Below are 21,868 nucleotides of genomic sequence, written 5' to 3' on the forward strand. Positions count from 1 at the left end.
CAAGTTCTATCTCTATGGATTGTTTCGTATTGATGTAGCCCTAAGCAGAGACTGGCGCAAATCACTTTCATTGAAAGGTGTTGCCAGCTTCCAAAAAAATACGAGTTTCCTGAAATCTCAGCACACATTTTTTCACCCAATCTTGATGACACTTTCAGGTAATGATCAGTACCCCAATCCCACTTATCTCACCAAATTTCGTTCTTCTAGGTTTAACCGTTCGTTGGCAGTAACAGTTTTAATTTTTAGGTTTCACTCTGTTTTCTCCTAAATGGATACATGTAGTTGGAACTCTAAATCAAACACTGTTTGTGCGAGCTCTTTGAAACTTGACACAATAAAGTTGTTCAATGTTCTATCTCTATGGTTTGTTTCCTATTGATGTAGACCTAAGCAGAGACTGGCGGAAATCACTTTCATGGAAACGGGTTGCCAACCTTCCAAAAAACTACGAGTTTCCTGAAATATCAGCACACATTTTTTCAGGCAATCTAGATAACACTTTCAGGTAATGATCAGTACCCCAATCCCAATTGGCTCACCAAATTTCCTTCTTCTACGTTAAACCGTTTTTTGGCATTAACAGTTTTAATTTTTAGGTTTCACTCTTTTTTCTCCTATATGGATACATGTAGTTGGAACTCTAAATCAAACACGGTTTGTCCAAGCTCTTTGAAACCTGACACAATAATGTAGTTCCAACTTCTATCTCTATGGTTTGTTTCCTATTGATGTAGCCCTAAGCACAGACTGGCACAAGTCACTTTTATGGAAAGGGGTTGCCAAGCTTCCAAAAAACTACGAGTTTCCTGAATTCTCAGCACACATTTTTTTCACCCAATCTTGATGACACTTTCAGGTAATGATCAGTACCCCAATCTCACTTGGCTCACCAAATTTCGTTTTTCTAGGTTAAACCGTTCGTTGGCAGTAACAGTTTTAATTTTTAGGTTTCTCTCTGTTTTGTCCTATATGGATACATGTAGTTGGAAGTCTAAATCAAACACGGTTTGTGCTAGCTCTTTGAAACTTGACTAATAAACTAGTTCCAAGTTCTATCTCTATGGTTTGTATCCTATTGATGTAGCCCTAAGCAGAGACTGGCGCAAATTCCTTTCAAGCAAAGGGGTTGCCAAGCTTCCAAAAAACTACGAGTTTCCTGAAATCTCAGCACACATTTTTTCACCCAATCTTGATGACACTTTCAGGTAATAATCCATACGCCAATCACATTTGGCTCACCAAATTTCGTTCTTCTAGGTTAAACCGTTCGTTGGCAGTAACAGTTTTAATTTTTAGGTTTCACTCTGTTTTCTACGATATTGATACATGTAGTTTTAACTCTAAGTCAAACACGGTTTGTGCTAGCTCTTTGAAACTTGACACAATAAAGTAGTTTCAAGTTCTATATCTATGGTTTGTTTCCTATTGATGTAGCCCGAAGAGAGACTGGTGCAAATCACTTTCATGGAAAGGGGTTGCCAAGCTTCCAAAAAACTACGAGTTTCCTGAAATCTCAGCACACATTTTTTCACCCAATCTTGATGACACTTTCAGGTAATGATAGGTACCCCAACCCACTTGGATCACCAAATTTCGTTCTTCTAGGTAAAACCGTTCATTGGCAGTAACAGTTTTAATTTTTAGGTTTCACTCTGTTTTCTCCTGTATGGATACATGTAGTTGGAACTCTAAATCAAACACGGTTTGTGCTAGCTCTTTGAAACTTGACACAATAAATAAGTTCCAAGTTCTATCTATGGATTGTTTCCTATTGATGTAGCCCTAAGCAGAGACTGGCGCAAATCACTTTCATGGAAAGGGGTTGCCAAGCTTCCAAAAAACTGCGAGTTTCCGGAAATATCAGCACACATTTTTTCACCCAATCTTGATGACTCTTTCAGGTAATGATCAGTACCCCAATTTCACTAGGCTCACCAAATTTCGTTCTTCTAGGTTAAACCGTTCGTTTGCAGTAACAGTTTTAATTTTTAGGTTTCACTCTGTTTTCCTCTATATGGATACATGTAGTTGCAACTCTAAATCAAACACGGTTTGTGCTAGCTCTTTGAAACTTGACACAATAAATTAGTTCCAAGTTCTATTTCTATGGTTTGTTTCCTATTGATGTAGCTCTAAGCAGAGACTGGCGCAAATCACTTTCATGGAAAGGGGTTGCCAAGCTTCCAAAAAACTACGAGATTCCTGGAATCTCAGCACACATTTTTTCACCCAATCTTGATGACACTCTCAGGTAATGATCAGTACCCCAATCGCACTTGGCTCACCAAATTTCGTTCTTCTACTTTAAACCGTTCGTTGGCAGTAAGAGTTTTAATTTTTAGGTTTCACTCTGTTTTCTCCTATATGGATACGTGTAGTTGCAACTCTAAATCAAACACGGTTTGTGCTAGCTCTTTGAAACTTGACACAATAAATTGGTTCCAAGTTTTATCTCTATGGTTTGTTTCCTATTGATGTAGCTCTAAGCAGAGACTGGCGCAAATCACTTTCATAGAAAGGGGTTGCCAAACTTCCAAAAAACTACGAATTCCTGAAATCTCAGCAAACTTTTTTTCACCCAATCTTGATGACACTTCAGGTAATGATCAGTACCCCAATCCCACTTGGCTCACCAAATTTCGTTCTTCTAGGTTAAACCGTTCGTTGGCAGTAACAGTTTTAATTTTTATGTTTCACTCTGTTTTCTCCTATATGGATACATGTTGTTGGAACTCTAAATTAAAGACTGTTTGTTCTAGCTCTTTGAAACTTGACACAATAAAGTAGTTCCAAGTTCTATCTCTATGGTTTGTTTCCCATTGATGTCTCCCTAAGCAGAGACTGGCGCAAAAGACTTTAATGGAAAGGGGTTGCTAAGCATCCAAATACTACGAGTTTCCTGAAATCTCAGCACACATTTTTTCACCCAATCTTGATGACACTTTCAGGTAATGATCAGTAACCGATTCCCACTTGGTCACCAAATTTCGTTCTTCTAGGTTAAACCGTTCGTTGGCAGTAACAGTTTTAATTTTTGGGTTTCACTATATGGATACATGTTGTTGGATCTCTAAATCAAACATGGTTTGTGCTAGCTCTTTGAAACTTGACACAATAAAACAGTTTCAAGTTCTATCTCTATGGATTGTTTCCTATTGATGTAGCCCTAAGCAGAGACTGGCGGAAATCACTTTCATGGAAACGGGTTGCCAACCTTCCAAAAAACTACGAGTTTCCTGAAATGTCAGCACACATTTTTTCAGCCAATCTAGATGACACTTTCAGGTAATGATCAGTACCCCAATCCCAATTGGCTCACCAAATTTCCTTCTTCTAGGTTAAACCGTTTGTTGGCAGTAACAGTTTTAATTTTTAGGTTTCACTCTGTTTTCTCCTATATGGATACATGTAGTTGGAACTCTAAATCAAACACGGTTTGTCCAAGCTCTTTGAAACCTGACACAATAATGTAGTTCCAACATCTATCTCTATGGTTTGTTTCCTATTGATGTAGCCCTAAGCACAGACCTGCACAAGTCACTTTTATGGAAAGGGGTTGCCAAGCTTCCAAAAAACTGCGAGGTTCCTGAAATCTCAGCACACATTTTTTTCACCCAATCTTGATGACACTTTCAGGTAATGATCAGTACCCCAATCTCACTTGGCTCACCAAATTTCGTTTTTCTAGGTTAAACCGTTCGTTGGCAGTAACAGTTTTAATTTTTAGGTTTCTCTCTGTTTTCTCCTATATGGATACATGTACTTGGAAGTCTAAATCAAACACGGTTTGTGCTAGCTCTTTGAAACTTGACTAATAAACTAGTTCCAAGTTCTTTCTCTATGGTTTGTATCCTATTGATGTAGCCCTAAGCAGAGACTGGCGCAAATTCCTTTCAAGCAAAGGGGTTGCCAAGCTTCCAAAAAACTACGAGTTTCCTGAAATCTCAGCACACATTTTTTCACCCAATCTTGATGACACTTTCAGGTAATAATCCATACGCCAATCACATTTGGCTCACCAAATTTCGTTCTTCTAGGTTAAACCATTCGTTGGCAGTAACAGTTTTAATTTTTAGGTTTCACTCTGTTTTCTACGATATTGATACATGTAGTTTTAACTCTAAATCAAACACGGATTGTGCTAGCTCTTTGAAACTTGACACAATAAAGTAGTTTCAAGTTCTATATCTATGGTTTGATTCCTATTGATGTAGCCCGAAGAGAGACTGGTGCAAATCACTTTCATGGAAAGGGGTTGCCAAGCTTCCAAAAAACTACGAGTTTCCTGAAATCTCAGCACACATTTTTTCACCCAATCTTGATGACACTTTCAGGTAATGATAGGTACCCCAACCCACTTGGATCACCAAATTTCGTTCTTCTAGGTAAAACCGTTCATTGGCAGTAACAGTTTTAATTTTTAGGTTTCACTCTGTTTTCTCCTATATGGATACATGTAGTTGGAACTCTAAATCAAACACGGTTTGTGCTAGCTCTTTGAAACTTGACACAGGAAAGTAGTTCCAAGTTCTATCTCTATGGTTTGTTTCCTATTGATGTAGCCCTAAGAAGAGACTGGCGCAAATCACTTTCATAGAAAGGGGTTGCAAAGCTTCCCAAAAACTATGAGTTTCCTGAAATCTTAGCACACATTTTTTCACCCAATCTTGATGACACTTTCAGGTAATGAACAGCACCCCAATCCCACTTGGCTCACCAAATTTCGTTCTTCTAGGTTAAACCGTTCGTTGGCAGTAACAGTTTTAATTTTTAGGTTTCACTCTGTTTTCTCCTATATGGATACATGTAGTAGGAACTCTAAATCAAAGACGGTTTGTGCTAGCTCTTTGAAAGTTGACACAATAAAGTAGTTCCAAGTTCTCTGCCTATGCTTTGTTTCCTATTGCTGTAGCCCTAAGCAGAGACTGGCCAAATCACTTTCATGGAAAGGGGTTGCCAAGCTTCCAAAAAACTACGAGTTTCCTGAAATCTCAGCACACAATTTTCACCCAATCTTGATGACACCTTCAGGTAATGATCAGTATGCCAATCCCACTTGGCTCACCAAATTTCGTTCTTCTAGTTTAAACCGTTAGTTTGCAGTAACAGTTTTAATTTTTAGGTTTCACTCTGTTTTCTCCTATATAGATACATGTAGTTGGAACTCTAAATCAAACATGGTTTTGCTAGCTCTTTGAAACTTGACACAATAAAGTAGTTCCAAGTTCTATCTATATGGTTTGTTTCCTATTGATGTAGCCCTAAGCAGAGACTGGCGCAAATTCCTTTCATGCAAAGGGGTTGCAAAGCTTCCAAAAAACTACGAGTTTCCTGAAATCTCAGCACACATTTTTTCACCCAATCTTGATGACACTTTCTGGTAATGATCAGTACCCCTATCCCACTTGGTCACCAAATTTCGTTCTTCTAGGTTAAACCGTTCGTTGGCAGTAACAGTTTTAATTTTTAGGTTTCACTCTCTTTTCTCCTATATGGATACATGTAGTTGGAACTCTAAATCAAAAACGGTTTGTGCTAGCTCGTTGAAACTTGACACAATGAAGTAGTTCCAAGTTCTATCTCTATGGTTTCTTTCCAATTGATGTAGCCCTAAGAGAGACTGGCACAAATCACTTTCATGGAAAGGGGTTTTCAAGCTTCCAAAAAACTACGAGTTTCCTGAAATCTCATCACACATTTTTTTCACCCAATCTTGATGACACTTTCAGGTAATGATCAGTACAGCAATCCCACTTGGCTTACCAAATTTCCTTCTTCTAGGTTAAACCGTTCGTTGGCAGTAACAGTTTTAATTTTTAGTTTTCACGCTGTTTTCTCCTATATGGATACATGTAGTTGGAACTCTAAATGAAACACGGTTTGAGCTAGCTCTTTGAAACGTGACACAATAAATTAGTTCCAAGTTTTATCTCTATGGTTTGTTTCCTATTGATGTAGCTCTAAGCAGAGACTGGCGCAAATCACTTTCATGGAAAGGGGTTGCCAAGCTTCCAAAAAACTATGAGATTCCTGGAATCTCAGCACACATTTTTTCACCCAATCTTGATGACACTCTCAGGTAATGATCAGTACCCCAAACGCACTTGGCTCACCAAATTTCGTTCTTCAAGGTTAAACCGTTCGTTGGCAGTAACAGTTTTAATTTTTAGGTTTCACTCTGTTTTCTCCTATATGGATACATGTAGTTGGAACTCTAAATCAAACACGGTTTGTGGTAGCTCTTTGAAACTTGACACAATAAGTTAGTTCCAAGTTTTATCTCTATGGTTTGTTTACTATTGTTGTAGCCATAAGCAGAGACTGGCGCAAATCACTTTCATAGAAAGGGGTTGCCAAACTTCCAAAAAACTACGAATTCCTGAAATCTCAGCAAACTTTTTTTCACCCAATCTTGATGACACTTCAGGTAATGATCAGTACCCCAATCCCACTTGGCTCACCAAATTTCGTTCTTCTAGGTTAAAACGTTCGTTGGCAGTAACAGTTTAAATTTTTATGTTTCACTCTGTTTTCTCCTATATGGATACATGTTTTTGGAACTCTAAATTAAAGACTGTTTGTGCTAGCTCTTTGAAACTTGACACAATAAAGTAGTTCCAAGTTCTATCTCTATGGTTTGTTTCCCATTGATGTCTCCCTAAGCAGAGACTGGCGCAAAAGGCTTTAATGGAAAGGGGTTGCTAAGCATCCAAAAACTACGAGTTTCCTGAAATCTCAGCACACATTTTTTCACCCAATCCTGATGACACTTTCAGGTAATGATCAGTAACCGATTCCCACTTGGTCACCAAATTTCGTTCTTCTAGGTTAAACCGTTCGTTGGCAGTAACAGTTTAAATTTTTGGGTTTCACTATGTTTTCTCCTATATGGATACATGTTGTTGGATCTCTAAATCAAACATGGTTTGTGCTAGCTCTTTGAAACTTGACACAATAAAACAGTTTCAAGTTCTATCTCTATGGATTGTTTCGTATTGATGTAGCCCTAAGCAGAGACTGGCGCAAATCAATTTCATTGAAAGGTGTTGCCAGCTTCCAAAAAATACGAGGTTCCTGAAATCTCAGCACACATTTTTTCACCCAATCTTGATGACACTTTCAGGTAATGATCAGTACCCCAATCCCACTTATCTCACCCAATTTCGTTCTTCTAGGTTTAACCGTTCGTTGGCAGTAACGGTTTTAATTTTTAGGTTTCACTCTGTTTTCTCCTAAATGGATACATGTAGTTGGAACTCTAAATCAAACACGGTTTGTGCGAGCTCTTTGAAACTTGACACAATAAAGTTGTTCAATGTTCTATCTCTATGGTTTGTTTCCTATTGATGTAGCCCTAAGCAGAGACTGGCGGAAATCACTTTCATGGAAACGGGTTGCCAACCTTCCAAAAAACTACGAGTTTCCTGAAATGTCAGCACACATTTTTTCAGCCAATCTAGATGACACTTTCAGGTAATGATCAGTACCCCAATCCCAAATGGCTCACCAAATTTCCTTCTTCTAGGTTAAACCGTTTGTTGGCAGTAACAGTTTTAATTTTTAGGTTTCACTCTGTTTTCTCCTATATGGATACATGTAGTTGGAACTCTAAATCAAACACGGTTTGTCCAAGCTCTTTGAAACCTGACACAATAATGTAGTTCCAACTTCTATCTCTATGGTTTGTTTCCTATTGATGTAGCCCTAAGCACAGACTGGCACAAGTCACTTTTATGGAAAGGGGTTGCCAAGCTTCCAAAAAACTACGAGTTTCCTGAATTCTCAGCACACATTTTTTTCACCCAATCTTGATGACACTTTCAGGTAATGATCAGTACCCCAATCTCACTTGGCTCACCAAATTTCGTTTTTCTAGGTTAAACCGTTCGTTGGCAGTAACAGTTTTAATTTTTAGGTTTCTCTCTGTTTTCTCCTATATGGATACATGTAGTTGGAAGTCTAAATCAAACACGGTTTGTGCTAGCTCTTTGAAACTTGACTAATAAACTAGTTCCAAGTTCTATCTCTATGGTTTGTATCCTATTGATGTAGCCCTAAGCAGAGACTGGCGCAAATTCCTTTCAAGCAAAGGGGTTGCCAAGCTTCCAAAAAACTACGAGTTTCCTGAAATCTCAGCACACATTTTTTCACCCAATCTTGATGACACTTTCAGGTAATAATCCATACGCCAATCACATTTGGCTCACCAAATTTCGTTCTTCTAGGTTAAACCGTTCGTTGGCAGTAACAGTTTTAATTTTTAGGTTTCACTCTGTTTTCTACGATATTGATACATGTAGTTTTAACTCTAAATCAAACACGGTTTGTGCTAGCTCTTTGAAACTTGACACAATAAAGTAGTTTCAAGTTCTATATCTATGGTTTGTTTCCTATTGATGTAGCCCGAAGAGAGACTGGTTCAAATCACTTTCATGGAAAGGGGTTGCCAAGCTTTCAAAAAACTACGAGTTTCCTGAAATCTCAGCACACATTTTTTCACCCAATCTTGATGACACTTTCAGGTAATGATAGGTACCCCAACCCACTTGGATCACCAAATTTCGTTCTTCTAGGTAAAACCGTTCATTGGCAGTAACAGTTTTAATTTTTAGGTTTCACTGTGTTTTCTCCTATATGGATACATGTAGTTGGAACTCTAAATCAAACACGGTTTGTGCTAGCTCTTTGAAACTTGACACAGGAAAGTAGTTCCAAGTTCTATGCCTATGCTTTGTTTCCTATTGCTGTAGCCCTAAGCAGAGACTGGCCAAATCACTTTCATGGAAAGGGGTTGCCAAGCTTCCAAAAAACTACGAGTTTCCTGAAATCTCAGCACACATTTTTCTCCCAATCTTGATGACACCTTCAGGTAATGATCAGTATGCCAATCCCACTTGGCTCACCAAATTTCGTTCTTCTAGTTTAAACCGTTAGTTTGCAGTAACAGTTTTAATTTTTAGGTTTCACTCTGTTTTCTCCTATATAGATACATGTAGTTGGAACTCTAAATCAAACACGGTTTGTGCTAGCTCTTTGAAACTTGACACAATAAAGTAGTTCCAAGTTCTATCTATATGGCTTGTTTCCTATTGATGTAGCCCTAAACAGAGACTGGCGCAAATCCCTTTCATGGAAAGGGGTTGCCAAGCTTCCAAAAAACTACGAGTTTCCTGAAATCTCAGCACACATTTTCTCAACCAATCTTGATGACACTTTCAGGTAAAGATCAGTACCCCATTCCCACTTAGCTCAACCAATTTCGTTCTTCTAGGTTAAACGGTTCGTTGGCAGTACAAGTTTAAATTTTTAGGTTTCACTCTGTTTTCTCCTATATGGATACATGTAGTTGGAACTCTAAATCAAACATCGTTTGTGCTAGCTCGTTGAAACTTGACTAAAAAACTAGTTCCAACTTCTATCTCTATAGTTTGTATCCTATTGATGTAGCCCTAAGCAGATACTGGCACAAATTCCTTTCATGCAAAGGGGTTGCAAAGCTTCCAAAAAACTACGAGTTTCCTGAAATCTCAGCACACATTTTTTCACCCAATCTTGATGACACTTTCTGGTAATGATCAGTACCCCAATCCCACTTGGTCACCAAATTTCGTTCTTCTAGGTTAAACCGTTCGTTGGCAGTAACAGTTTTACTTTTTAGGTTTCACTCTCTTTTCTCCTATATGGATACATGTAGCTGGAACTCTAAATCAAAAACGGTTTGTGCTACCTCGTTGAAACTTGACACAATGAAGTAGTTCCAAGTTCTATCTCTATGGTTCGTTTCCTATTGATGTAGCCCTAAGAGAGACTGGCACAAATCACTTTTTGGAAAGGGGTTTTCAAGCTTCCAAAAAACTACGAGTTTCCTGAAATCTCATCACACATTATTTTCACCCAATCTTGATGACACTTTCAGGTAATGATCAGTACAGCAATCCCACTTGGCTCACCAAATTTCCTTCTTCTAGGTTAAACCGTTCGTTGGCAGTAACAGATTTAATTTTTAGGTTTCACTCTGTTTTCTCCTATATAAATACATGTAGTTGGAAGTCTAAATCAAAGACGGATTGTGCTAGCTCTTTGAAACTTGACACAGGAAAGTAGTTCCAAGTTCTATCTCTATGGTTTATTTCCAATTGATGTAGCCCTAAGCAGAGACTGGCGCAAATCCCTTTCATGGAAAGGGGTTGTCAAGCTTCCAAAAACCTACGAGTTTCCTGAAATCTCAGCACACATTTTTTCACCCAATCTTGATGACACTTTCAGGTAAAAATCAGTACGCCAATCACACTGGGCTCACCAAATTTCGTTCTTCTAGGTTATAACGTTCGTTGGCAGTAACAGTTTTAATTTTTAGGTTTCACTCTGTTTTCTCCTATATGGATACATGTAGTTGGAAGTCTAAATCAAACACGGTTTGTGCTAGCTCTTTGAAACTTGACACAGTAATGTAGTTCCAAGTTCTATCTCTATGGTTTGTTTCCTATTGATGTAGAACTAAGCAGAGACTTGCGCAAATCACTTTCATGGAATGGGGTTGCCAAGCTTCCAAAAAACTACGAGTTTCCTGAAATCTCAGCACACACTTTTCACCCAATCTTGATGACACTTTCAGGTAATGATCAGTATGCCAATCCCACTTCTATCACCAAATTTCCTTCTTCTAGGTTAAACCGTTTATTGGCAGTAACAGTTTTAATTTTTAAGTTTCACTCTGTTTTCTCCGATATGGATACATGTAGTTGGAACTCGAAATCAAACACGTTTTGTGCTAGCTCTTTGAAACTTGACACAATAATGTAGTTCCAAGTACTATCTTTATAGTTTGTTTCCTATTGATGTAGCCCTAAGCAGAGACTGGCGCAAATCCCTTTCATGGAAAGGGGTTGCCAAGCTTCCAAAATACTACGAGTTTCCTGAATTCTCAGCACACATTTTCTCACCCAATCTTGATGACACTTTCAGGTAATGATCAGTACCCCAATCCCACTTGGCTCACTAAATTTTGTTCTTCTTGGTTAAACGGTTCGTTGGCAGTACCAGTTTTATTTTTTAAGTTTCACTCTGTTTTCTCCGATATGGATACATGTAGTTGGAACTCTAAATCAAACACGGATGGTGCTAGCTCTTTGAAACTGGACAAAATGAAGAAGTTCCAAGTTGAATCTCTACGGTTTGTTTCCTATTGATGTAGCCCTAAGCAGAGACTGGCGCAAATCCCTTCCATGGAAAGGGGTTGCCAAGCTTCCAAAAAACTCTGAGTTTCCTGATATCTCAGCACTCATTTTTTCACCCAAACTTGATGACACTTTCAGGTGATGATCAGTTCCCCATTCCCACTTGGCTCACAAACTTTCATTCTTCTAGGTTAAACCGTTCATTTGCAGTAACAGTTTTAAATTTTAGTTTTCACTCTGTTTTCTCCTACATGGATACATGTAGTTGGAACACTAAATGAAAGACGGTTTGTGCTAGCTCTTTGAAACTTGACACAAGAAAGTAGTTCCAAGTTCTCTGTTTCCTATTGATGTAGCCCTAAGCGGAGACTGGTACAAATCACTTTCATGGAAAGGGTTTGCCAAGCTTCCAAAAAACTACGAGTTTCCTGAAATCTCAGCACACATTTTTTTCACCCAATCTTGATGACACTTTCAGGTAATGATCAGTACCCCAATCCCACTTGGCTCACCAAACTTCCTTCTTCTAGGTTAAACCGTTCGTTGGCAGTAACAGTTTTAATTTTTAGGTTTCACTCTGTTTTCTCCTATATGGATACATGTAGTTGCAAGTCTAAATCAAAGACGGTTTGTGCTAGCTCTTTGAAACTTGACACAGGAAAGTAGTTCCAAGTTCTATCTCTATGGTTTATTTCCTATTGATGTAGCCCTAAGCAGAGACTGGCGCAAAACCCTTTCATGGAAAGGGGTTGCCAAGCTTCCAAAAACCTACGAGTTTCCTGAAATCTCAGCACACATTTTTTCACCCAATCTTGATGACACTTTCAGGTAAAAATCAGTACGCCAATCACACTGGGCTCACCAAATTTCGTTCTTCTAGGTTATAACGTTCGTTGGCAGTAACAGTTTTAATTTTTAGGTTTCACTCTGTTTTCTCCTATATGGATACATGTAGTTGGAAGTCTAAATCAAACACGGTTTCTGCTAGCTCTTTGAAACTTGACACAATAATGTAGTTCCAAGTTCTATCTCTATGGTTTGTTTCCTATTGATGTAGAACTAAGCAGAGACTTGCGCAAATCACTTTCATGGAATGGGGTTGCCAAGCTTCCAAAAAACTACGAGTTTCCTGAAATCTCAGCACACACTTTTCACCCAATCTTGATGACACTTTCAGGTAATGATCAGTATGCCAATCCCACTTCGGTCACCAAATTTCGTTCTTCTAGGTTAAACCGTTTATTGGCAGTAACAGTTTTAATTTTTAAGTTTCACTCTGTTTTCTCCGATATGGATACATGTAGTTGGAACTCTAAATCAAACACGTTTTGTGCTAGCTCTTTGAAACTTGACACAATAATGTAGTTCCAAGTTCTATCTTTATGGTTTGTTTCCTATTGATGTAGCCCTAAGCAGAGAAGGGCGCGAATCTCTTTCATGGAAAGGGGTGCCAAGATTCCAAAAAACTAGGAGTTTTCTTAAATCTCAGCACACATTTTTTCACCCTATCTTGATGACACTTTCAGGTAATGATCAGTACCCGAATCCCACTTGGCACACCAAATTACGTTCTTCTAGGTTAAACTGTTCGTTGGCAGTAACAGTTTTAATTTTTACGTTTCACTCTGTTTTCTCCTATATGGATATATGTAGTTGGTACTCTAAATCAAACACGGTTTTTGCTAGCTCTTTGTGACTTGACACAATAAAGTAGTTCCAAGTTCGATCTCTATGGTTTGTTTCCTATTGATGTAGCCCTAAGAAGAGACTGGCGCAAATCACTTTCATGGAAAGGGGTTGCCAAGCATCCAAAAAACTACGAGTTTCCTGAAATCTCAGCACACATTTTTTCACCCAATCTTGATGACACTTTCAGGTAATGATCAGTACCCAAATCCCACTTGGCTTACCAAACTTCGTTCTTCTAGGTTAAACTGTTCGTTGGCAGTAAGAGTTTTAATTTTTAGGTTTCACTCTGTTTTCTCCTACATGGATACATGCAGTTGGAACTCTAAAACAAAGATGGTCTGTGCTAGCTCTTTGAAACTTGACACAAGAATGTAGTTCCAAGTTCTATCTTTATGGATCGTTTCCTATTAATGTAGCCCTAAGCAGACAATGGCGCAAATCACTTTCATGGAAAGGGTTTGCCAAGCTTCCAAAAAACTACGAGTTTCCCGAAATCACTGCACATATTTTTTCACCCAATCTTGATGATACATTCAGGTAATGATCAGTTACCCAATCCCACTTGGCTCACCAAATTTCGTTCTTCTAGGTTAAACCGTTGGTTGCCAATAACAGTTTTAATTTTTAGGTTTTTCTCTGTTTTCTCCTATATCAATACATGTAGTTGGAACTATAAATCAAACACCGTTTGTGCTAGCTCTTTGAAACTTGCAACAATAAATTAGTTCCAAGTTCTATCTCTATGGTTTGTTTTCTTTTGATGTAGCCCTATTCAGAGACTGGCGCAAATCACTTTCATGGAAAGGTGTTGCCAAGCTTCCAAAAAACTACGAATTTCCTGAAACCTCAGCACACATTTTTTTTAACTCAATCTTGATGACACTTTCAGGTAATGATCAGTTCCCCAATCCCATTTGGCTCACCAAATTTCGTTATTCTAGGTTAAACCGTTCGTTGGCAGTAAGAGTTTTAATTTTTAGGTTTCACTCTGTTTTCTCCTACGTGGATACATGCAGTTGGAACTCTAAAACAAAGACGGTTTGTGCTAGCTCTTTGATACTTGAAACAATAAAGTAGTTCCAAGTTCTATCTTCATGGATCGTTTCCTATTAATGTAGCCCTAAGCAGAGAATGGCGCAAATCACTTTCATGGAAAGGGGTTGCCAAGCTTCCCAAAACTACGAGTTTCCCGAAATCACTGCACATATTTTTTCACCCAATATTGATGAAACTTTCCGGTAATGATCAGTACCCCAATCCCACTTGGCTCACCAAATTTCGTTCCTCTAGTTTAAAACATTCGTTGGCAGTAACACTTTTAATTTTTAGGTTTCACTCTGTTTTCTCCCATATGGATACATGCAGTTGGAACACTAAATCACACACGGTTTGTGCTAGGTCTTTGAAACTTGACACAATAAAGTAGTTCCAAGTTCGATCTCTATGGTTTGTTTCCTATTGATGTAGTCCTAAGCTGAGACTGGCGCAAATCACTTTCATGGAAAGGGGTTGCCAATCTTCCCAAAATCTACCAGTTTCCTGAAATCTCAGCACACATTTTTTCACCCAATCTTGATGACAATTTCAGGTAATGATCAGTACCCCAATCAGACTTGACTCACAAAATTTCGTTCTTCTAGATTAAACCGTTTGTTGGCAGTAACAGTTTTAATGTTTAGGTTTCACTCTGTTTTCTCCTATATGGATACATGTAGTTGGAACTCTAAATCCAACACGGTTTCTGCTAGCTCTTTGAAACTTGACACAATAAAGTAGTTCCAAGTTCTATCCCTATGCATTTTTTCCTATTGATGTAGCCCTATGCAGAGACTGGAGCAAATCACTTTCATGGAAAGGGGTTGCCAATCTTCCAAAAAATTAGGAGTTTCCTGAAATCTCAGCACACATTTTTTCACCCAATCTTGATGTCACTTTCAGGTAATGATCAGTACCCCAATCCCACGTGGCTCACCAAATTTCGTTCTTCTAGGTTAAACCATTCGTTGGCAGTAACAGTTTTAATTTTTAGGTTTTACTCTGTTTTCTCCTATATGGATACATGTAGTTGGAACTCTAAATCAAACACCGTTTGTGCTAGCTCTTTGAAACTTGACACAATAAAGTAGTTCCAAGTTCTATCTCTATGGTTTGCTTCCCATTGATGTAGCCCTAAGCAGAGACTGGCGCAAATCACTTTCATGGTAAGGGGTTGCCAAGCTTCCAAAAAACTGCGAGTTTCCTGAAATCTCAGCACACATTTTTTCACCCAGTCTTGATGACACTTTCAGGTAATGATTAGGACCCCAATCCCACTTGGCTCACCAAATTTCGTTCTTCTAGGTTAAACCGTTCCTTGGCAGTAACAGTTTTAATTTTTAGATTTCACTCTGTTTTCTCCTATATGGATACATGCAGTTGGAACACTAAATCGAACACGGTTTGTGCTAGGTCTTTGAAACTTGACACAATAATGTAGTTCCGAGTTCGATCTCTATGGTTTTTTTCCTATTGATGTAGTCCTAAGCAGAGAATGGCGCAAATCACTTTCATGGAAATGGGTTGCCAAGCTTCTAAAAATCTACCATTTTCCTGAAATCTCAGCACACATTTTTTCACCCAATCTGGATGACACTTTCATGTAACGATCAGTAACCCAAACCCACTTGGCTCACCAAATTTCGTTCTTCTAGATTAAACCGTTCGTTGGCAGTAACAGTTTTAATTTTTAGGTTTCACTCTGTTTTCCCCTACATGGATACATGTATTTGGAACTCTAAATAAAAGACGGTTTGTGCTATCTATTTGAAACTTGACACAATAAAGTAGTTCGAAGTTCTATCTGTATGGTTTGTTTCCTATTGATGTAGCCCTAAGCAGAGACTGGCGCAAATCACTTCCATGGAAAGGGGTTGCGAAGCTTCTAAAACACTACGAGTTTCCTGAAATCTCAGCACACATTTTTTCAACCAATCTTGATGACACTTTCAGGAAATAATCAGTACCCCATTCCCACTTGGCTCACCAGATTTCGTTCTTCTAGGTTAAACCGTTCGTTGGCATTAACAGTTTAACTTTTTAGGTTTCACTCTGTTTTCTCCTATATGGATACATGTAGTTGGAACTCTAAATCAAAGACGGTTTGTGCAAGCTCCTTGAAACTTGACACAATAAAGTAGTTCCAAGTGCTATCCCTATGCATTGATTCCTATTGATGTAGCCCTAAACAGAGACTGGCGCAAATCACTTCCATGGAAAGGGGTTGCGAAGCTTCCAAAACACTACGAGTTTCCTGAAATCTCAGCACACATTTTTTCAACCAATCTTGATGACACTTTCAGGAAATAATCAGTACACCATTCCCACTTGGCTCACCAAATTTCGTTCTTCTAGGTTAAACCGTTCGTTGGCATTAACAGTTTAACTTTTTAGGTTTCACTCTGTTTTCTCCTATATGGATACATGTAGTTGGAACTCTAAATCAAAGACGGTTTGTGCAAGCTCCTTGAAACTTGACACAATAAAGTAGTTCCAAGTGCTATCCCTATGCATTGATTCCTATTGATGTAGCCCTAAGCAGAGACTGGCGCAAATCACTTTCATGGAAAGGGGTTGCCAAGCTTCCAAAAAACTACGAGTTTCCTGAAATCTCAGCACACATTTTCTCACCCAATCTTGATGACACTTTCAGGTAATGATCAGTACCCCAATCCCACTTTGCTCACCAAATTTCGTTCTTCTAGGTTAAGCCGTTCGTTGGCAGTAACAGTTTTAATTTTTAGGTTTCACTCTGTTTTCTCCTATATGGATACATGTATTTGGAACTCTAAATCAAACACGGTTTCTGCTAGCTCTTTGAAACTTGACACAATAAAGTAGTTCCAAGTTCTATCTCTATGGTTTATTTCCTATTGATGTAGCCCTAAGCAGAGACTGGCGCAAATCACTTTCTTTGAAAGGGGTTGCCTAGCTTCCAAAAAACTACGAGTTTCCTGAAATCTCAGCACACATTTTTTCACCCAATCTTGATGACACTTTCAGGTAATGATCAGTACGCCAATCCCACTTGGCTCACCAAATTTCGTTCTTTTTAGGTTCAACCGTTCGTTGGCAGTAACAGTTTTAATTTTTACGTTTCACTCTGTTTTCTACTATATGGATACATGTAGTAGGAACTCTAAATCAAACACGGTTTGTGCTAGCTCTTTTAAACTCGACACAAGAAAGTAGTTCCAAGTTCTATCTCTATGGTTTGTTTCCTATTGATGTAGCCCTAATCAGAGACTGGCGCAAATCACTTTCATGGAAAGGGGTTGCCAATCTTCCAAGAAACTACGAGTTTCCTGAAATCTCAGCACACATTTTTTCACCCAATCTTGATGACACTTTCAGGTAATGATCAGTACCCCAATCTCAGTTGGCTCACCAAATTTCATTCCTCTAGGTTAAACCATTCGTTGGCAGTAACAGTTTCAATTATTAGGTTTCACTCTGTTTTCTCCTATATGGATATATGTAGTTGGAACTCTAAATCAAACACGGTTTGTGCCTGCTCTTTGAAACTTGACACAATCAAGTAGTTCCAAGTTCTATCTCTATGGTTTGTTTCCTATTGATGTAGCCCTAAGGAGAGGCTGGCGCAAATCACTTTCATGGAAACGGGTTGCCAAGCTTCCAAAATACTACGAGTTTCCTGAAATCTCGGCACACATTTTTTCACCCAATCTTGATGACACTTTCAGGTAATGATCAGTACCCCAATCCCACTTGGCTCACCAAATTTCGTTCTTCTAGATTAAACCGTTCGTTCTCAGTAACAGTCTTAATTGTTAGGTTTCACTCTGTTTTCTCCTATATGGATACATGTAGTTGGAACTCTAAATCAAACACGGTTTGTGCTAGCTCTTTGAAACTGACACAATAAAGTAGTTCCAAGTTCTATCTCTACGGTTTGTTTCCTAATGATGTAGCCCTAAGCAGAGGCTGGCGCAAATCACTTTCATGGAAACGGGTTGCCAAGGTTCCAAAAAACTACGAGTTTCCTGAAATCTCAGTACACATTTTTTCACCCAATCTTGATGACACTTTCAGGTAATGATCAGTACCCCAATCCCACTTGGCTCACCAAATTTCGTTCTTCTAGGTTAAACCGTTCGTTGGCAGTAACAGTCTTAATTTTTAGGTTTCACTCTGTTTTCTCCTATATGCATACATGTAGTTGGAACCCTAAATCAAACACGGTTTGTGCTAGCTCTTTGAAACTTGACACAATAAAGTAGTTCCAAGTTCTATCTCTACGGTTTGTTTCCTAATGATGTAGCCCTAAGCAGAGGCTGGCGCAAATCACTTTCATGGAAACGGGTTGCCAAGGTTCCAAAAAACTACGAGTTTCCTGAAATCTCAGTACACATTTTTTCACCCAATCTTGATGACACTTTCAGGTAATGATCAGTACCCCAATCCCACTTGGCTCAACAAATTTCGTTCTTCTAGGTTAAACGGTTCGTTGGCAGTAACAGTCTTAATTTTTAGGTTTCACTCTGTTTTCTCCTATATGCATACATGTAGTTGGAACACTAAATCAAACACGGTTTGTGCTAGCTCTTTGAAACTTGACACAATAAAGTAGTTCCAAGTTCTATCTCTATGGTTTGTTTCCTATTGATGTAGCCCTAAGCAGAGACTGGCGCAAATCACTTTCATGGAAAGGGGTTGCCATCTTCCAAGAAACTACGAGTTTACTGAAATTTCAGCACACATTTTTTCACCCAATCTTGATGACACTGTCTGGTAATGATCAGTACCCCAATCCCACTTGGCTCACCAAATTTCGTTCTTCTAGGTTAAACACTTCGTTGGCAGTAACAGTTTAACTTTTTAGGTTTCACTCTGTTTTCTCCTATATGGATACATGTAGTTGGAACTCTAAATCAAACACGGTATGTGCTGGCTCTTTGAAACTTGACACAATAAAGTAGTTCCAAGTTCTATCTATATGGATTGTTTCCTATTCATGTAGCCCTAAGCAGAGACTGGCGCAAATCACTTTCATGGAAATGGGTTGCAAGCTTTCAGAAAACTACGAGTTTCCTGAAATCTCAGCACACATTTTTTCAGCCAATCTTGATGAAACTTTCAGGTAATGATCAGTACCCCAATCCCCTTGTCTCACCAAATTTCCTTCTTCTAGGGTAAACCGTTCGATGTCAGTAACAGTTTTAATTTTTAGGTTTCACTCTGTTTTCTTCTATAAGGATACATGTAGTTGGAACTCTAAATCAAAGACGGTTTGTGCTATCGATTTGAAACTTGACACAATAAAGCAGTTCCAAGTTGTATCTCTATGGATTGTTTCCTATTCATGTAGCCCTAAGCAGAGACTGGCGCAAATCACTTTCATGGAAAGGTGTTGCAAGCTTTCAAAAAACTACGAGTTTGCTGAAATCTCAGCACACATTTTTTCACCCAATCTTGATGAGACTTTCAGGTAATGATCAGTACCCCAATCCCACTTGGCTCACCAAATTTCGTTCTTCTAGTTTAAACCGTTCGTTGGCAGTAACAGTTTCAATTTTTATGTTTCAATCTGTTTTCTCCTATATGGATACATATTTTGGAAGTCTAAATCAAAGACGGTTTGTGCTAGCTCTTTGAATCTTGACACAAGAAATAAGTTCCAAGTTCTATCTTTATGGTTTGCTTCCTATTGATGTAGCCCTAAGCAGAGACTGGCGCAAATCACTTTCATGGAAATGGGTTGCCAAGCTTCCAAAAAACTACGAGTTTCCTGAAATCTCAGCACACATTTTTTCAACCAATCTTGATGACACATTCAGGAAATGATCAGTACCCCATTCCCACTTGGCTCACCAAATTTCGTTCTTCTAGGTTAAACAGTTCGTTGGCAGTAACAGTTTAACTTTATAGGAATCACTCTGTTTTCTCCTATATGAATACATGTAGTTGGAAGTCTAAATCAAAGACGGTTTGTGATAGCTCTTTGAAACTTGACACAATAAAGTACTTCCAAGTTCTATCCATATGCATTGTTTCCTATTGATGTAGCCCTAAGCAGAGACTGGCGCAAATCACTTTCATGGAAAGGGGTTGCCAAGCTTCCAAAAAACTACGAGATTCCTGAAATCTCAGCACACACTTTTTCACCCAATCTTGATGACACTTTCAGGTAATGATCAGTACGCCAATCCCACTTGGCTCACCAAATTTAGTTATTCTAGTTTAAACCGTTCGTAGGCAGTAACAGTTTTAATTTTTAGGTTTCACTCTTTTTTCTCCTATATGGATACATGTAGTTGGAACTCTAAATCTAACAAAGATTGTGCTAGCTCTTTGAAACTTGACACAATAAAGTAGTTCCATGTTGTATCTCTATGGTTCGTTTCCTATTGATGTAGCCCTAAGCAGAGAATGGCACAAATCACTTTCATGGAAAGGGGTTGCCAAGCTTCGAAAAATCTACGAGTTTCCTGAAATCTCAGCACAATTTTTTCACCCAATCTTGATGACACTTTCAGGTAATGATCAGTACGCCAATCCCACTTGGCTCACCAAATTTCGTTCTTTTTAGGTTCAACCGTTCGTTGGCAGTAACAGTTTTAATTTTTACGTTTCACTCTGTTTTCTACTATATGGATACATGTAGTAGGAACTCTAAATCAAACACGGTTTGTGCTAGCTCTTTTAAACTCGACACAAGAAAGTAGTTCCAAGTTCTATCTCTATGGTTTGTTTCCTATTGATGTAGCCCTAAGCAGAGACTGGCGCAAATCACTTTCATGGAAAGTGGTTGCCAATCTTCCAAGAAACTACGAGTTTCCTGAAATATCAGCACACATTTTTTCACCCAATCTTGATGACACTTTCAGGTAATGATAAGTACCCCAATCCCAGTTGGCTCACCAAATTTCATTCTCCTAGGTTAAACCATTCGTTGGCAGTAACAGTTTCAATTATTAGGTTTCACTCTGTTTTCTCCTACATGGATATATGTAGTTGGAACTCTAAATCAAACACGGTTTGTGCTAGCTCTTTGAAACTTGACACAATCAAGTAGTTCCTAGTTCTATCTCTATTGTTTGTTTCCTATTGATGTAGCCCTAAGCAGAGGCTGGCGCAAATCACTTTCATGGAAACGGGTTGCCAAGCTTTCAAAAAACTACGAGTTTCCTGAAATCTCAGCACACATTTTCTCACCCAATCTTGATGACACTTTCAGGTGATGATAAGTACCCCAATCCCACTTGGCTCACCAAATTTCGTTCTTCTAGGTAAAATCGTTCGTTGGCATTAAAAGTTTTAATTTTTATGTTTCACTCTGTTTTCTCCTATATGGATACATGTAGTTGGAACTCTAAATCAAACACGGTTTGTGCTAGCTCTATGAAACTTGACACAATAATGTAGTTCCAAGTTCTTTCTCCATGGTTTGTTTCCTATTGATGTAGCCCAAAGCAGAGACGGGCGCAAATCTCTTTCATGGAAAGGAGTTGCCAAGCTTCCAAAAAACTACGAGTTTCCTGAAATCTCAGCATACATTTTTTCACCCAATCTTGATGTCACTTTCAGGAAATGATCAGTACCCCAATCCCACTTGGCTCAACAAATTTCATTCTTCTTGGTTAAACCGTTCGTTGGCAGTAACAGTTTTAATTTTTAGGTTTCACTCTGTTTTCTCCTATATGGATACATGTATTTGGAAGTCTAAATCAAAGACGGTTTGTGTTAGCTCCTTGAAACTTGACATAATAAAGTAGTTCCAAGTTCTATCTCTATGGTTTGTATCCTATTGATGTAGCCCTAAGCAGAGACTGGCGCAAATCACTTCCATGGAAAGGGGTTGCCAAGCTTCTAAAACACTACGAGTTTCCTGAAATCTCAGCACACATTTTTTCAACCAATCTTGATGACACTTTCAGGAAATGATCAGTACCCCATTCCCATTTGGGTCACCAAATTTCGTTCTTCTAGGTTAAACCGTTCGT

The sequence above is a fragment of the Spermophilus citellus genome, assembly GCF_964194105.1.
Source record: "Spermophilus citellus genome assembly, chromosome: 1".
Lineage (NCBI taxonomy): Eukaryota > Metazoa > Chordata > Mammalia > Rodentia > Sciuridae > Spermophilus > Spermophilus citellus.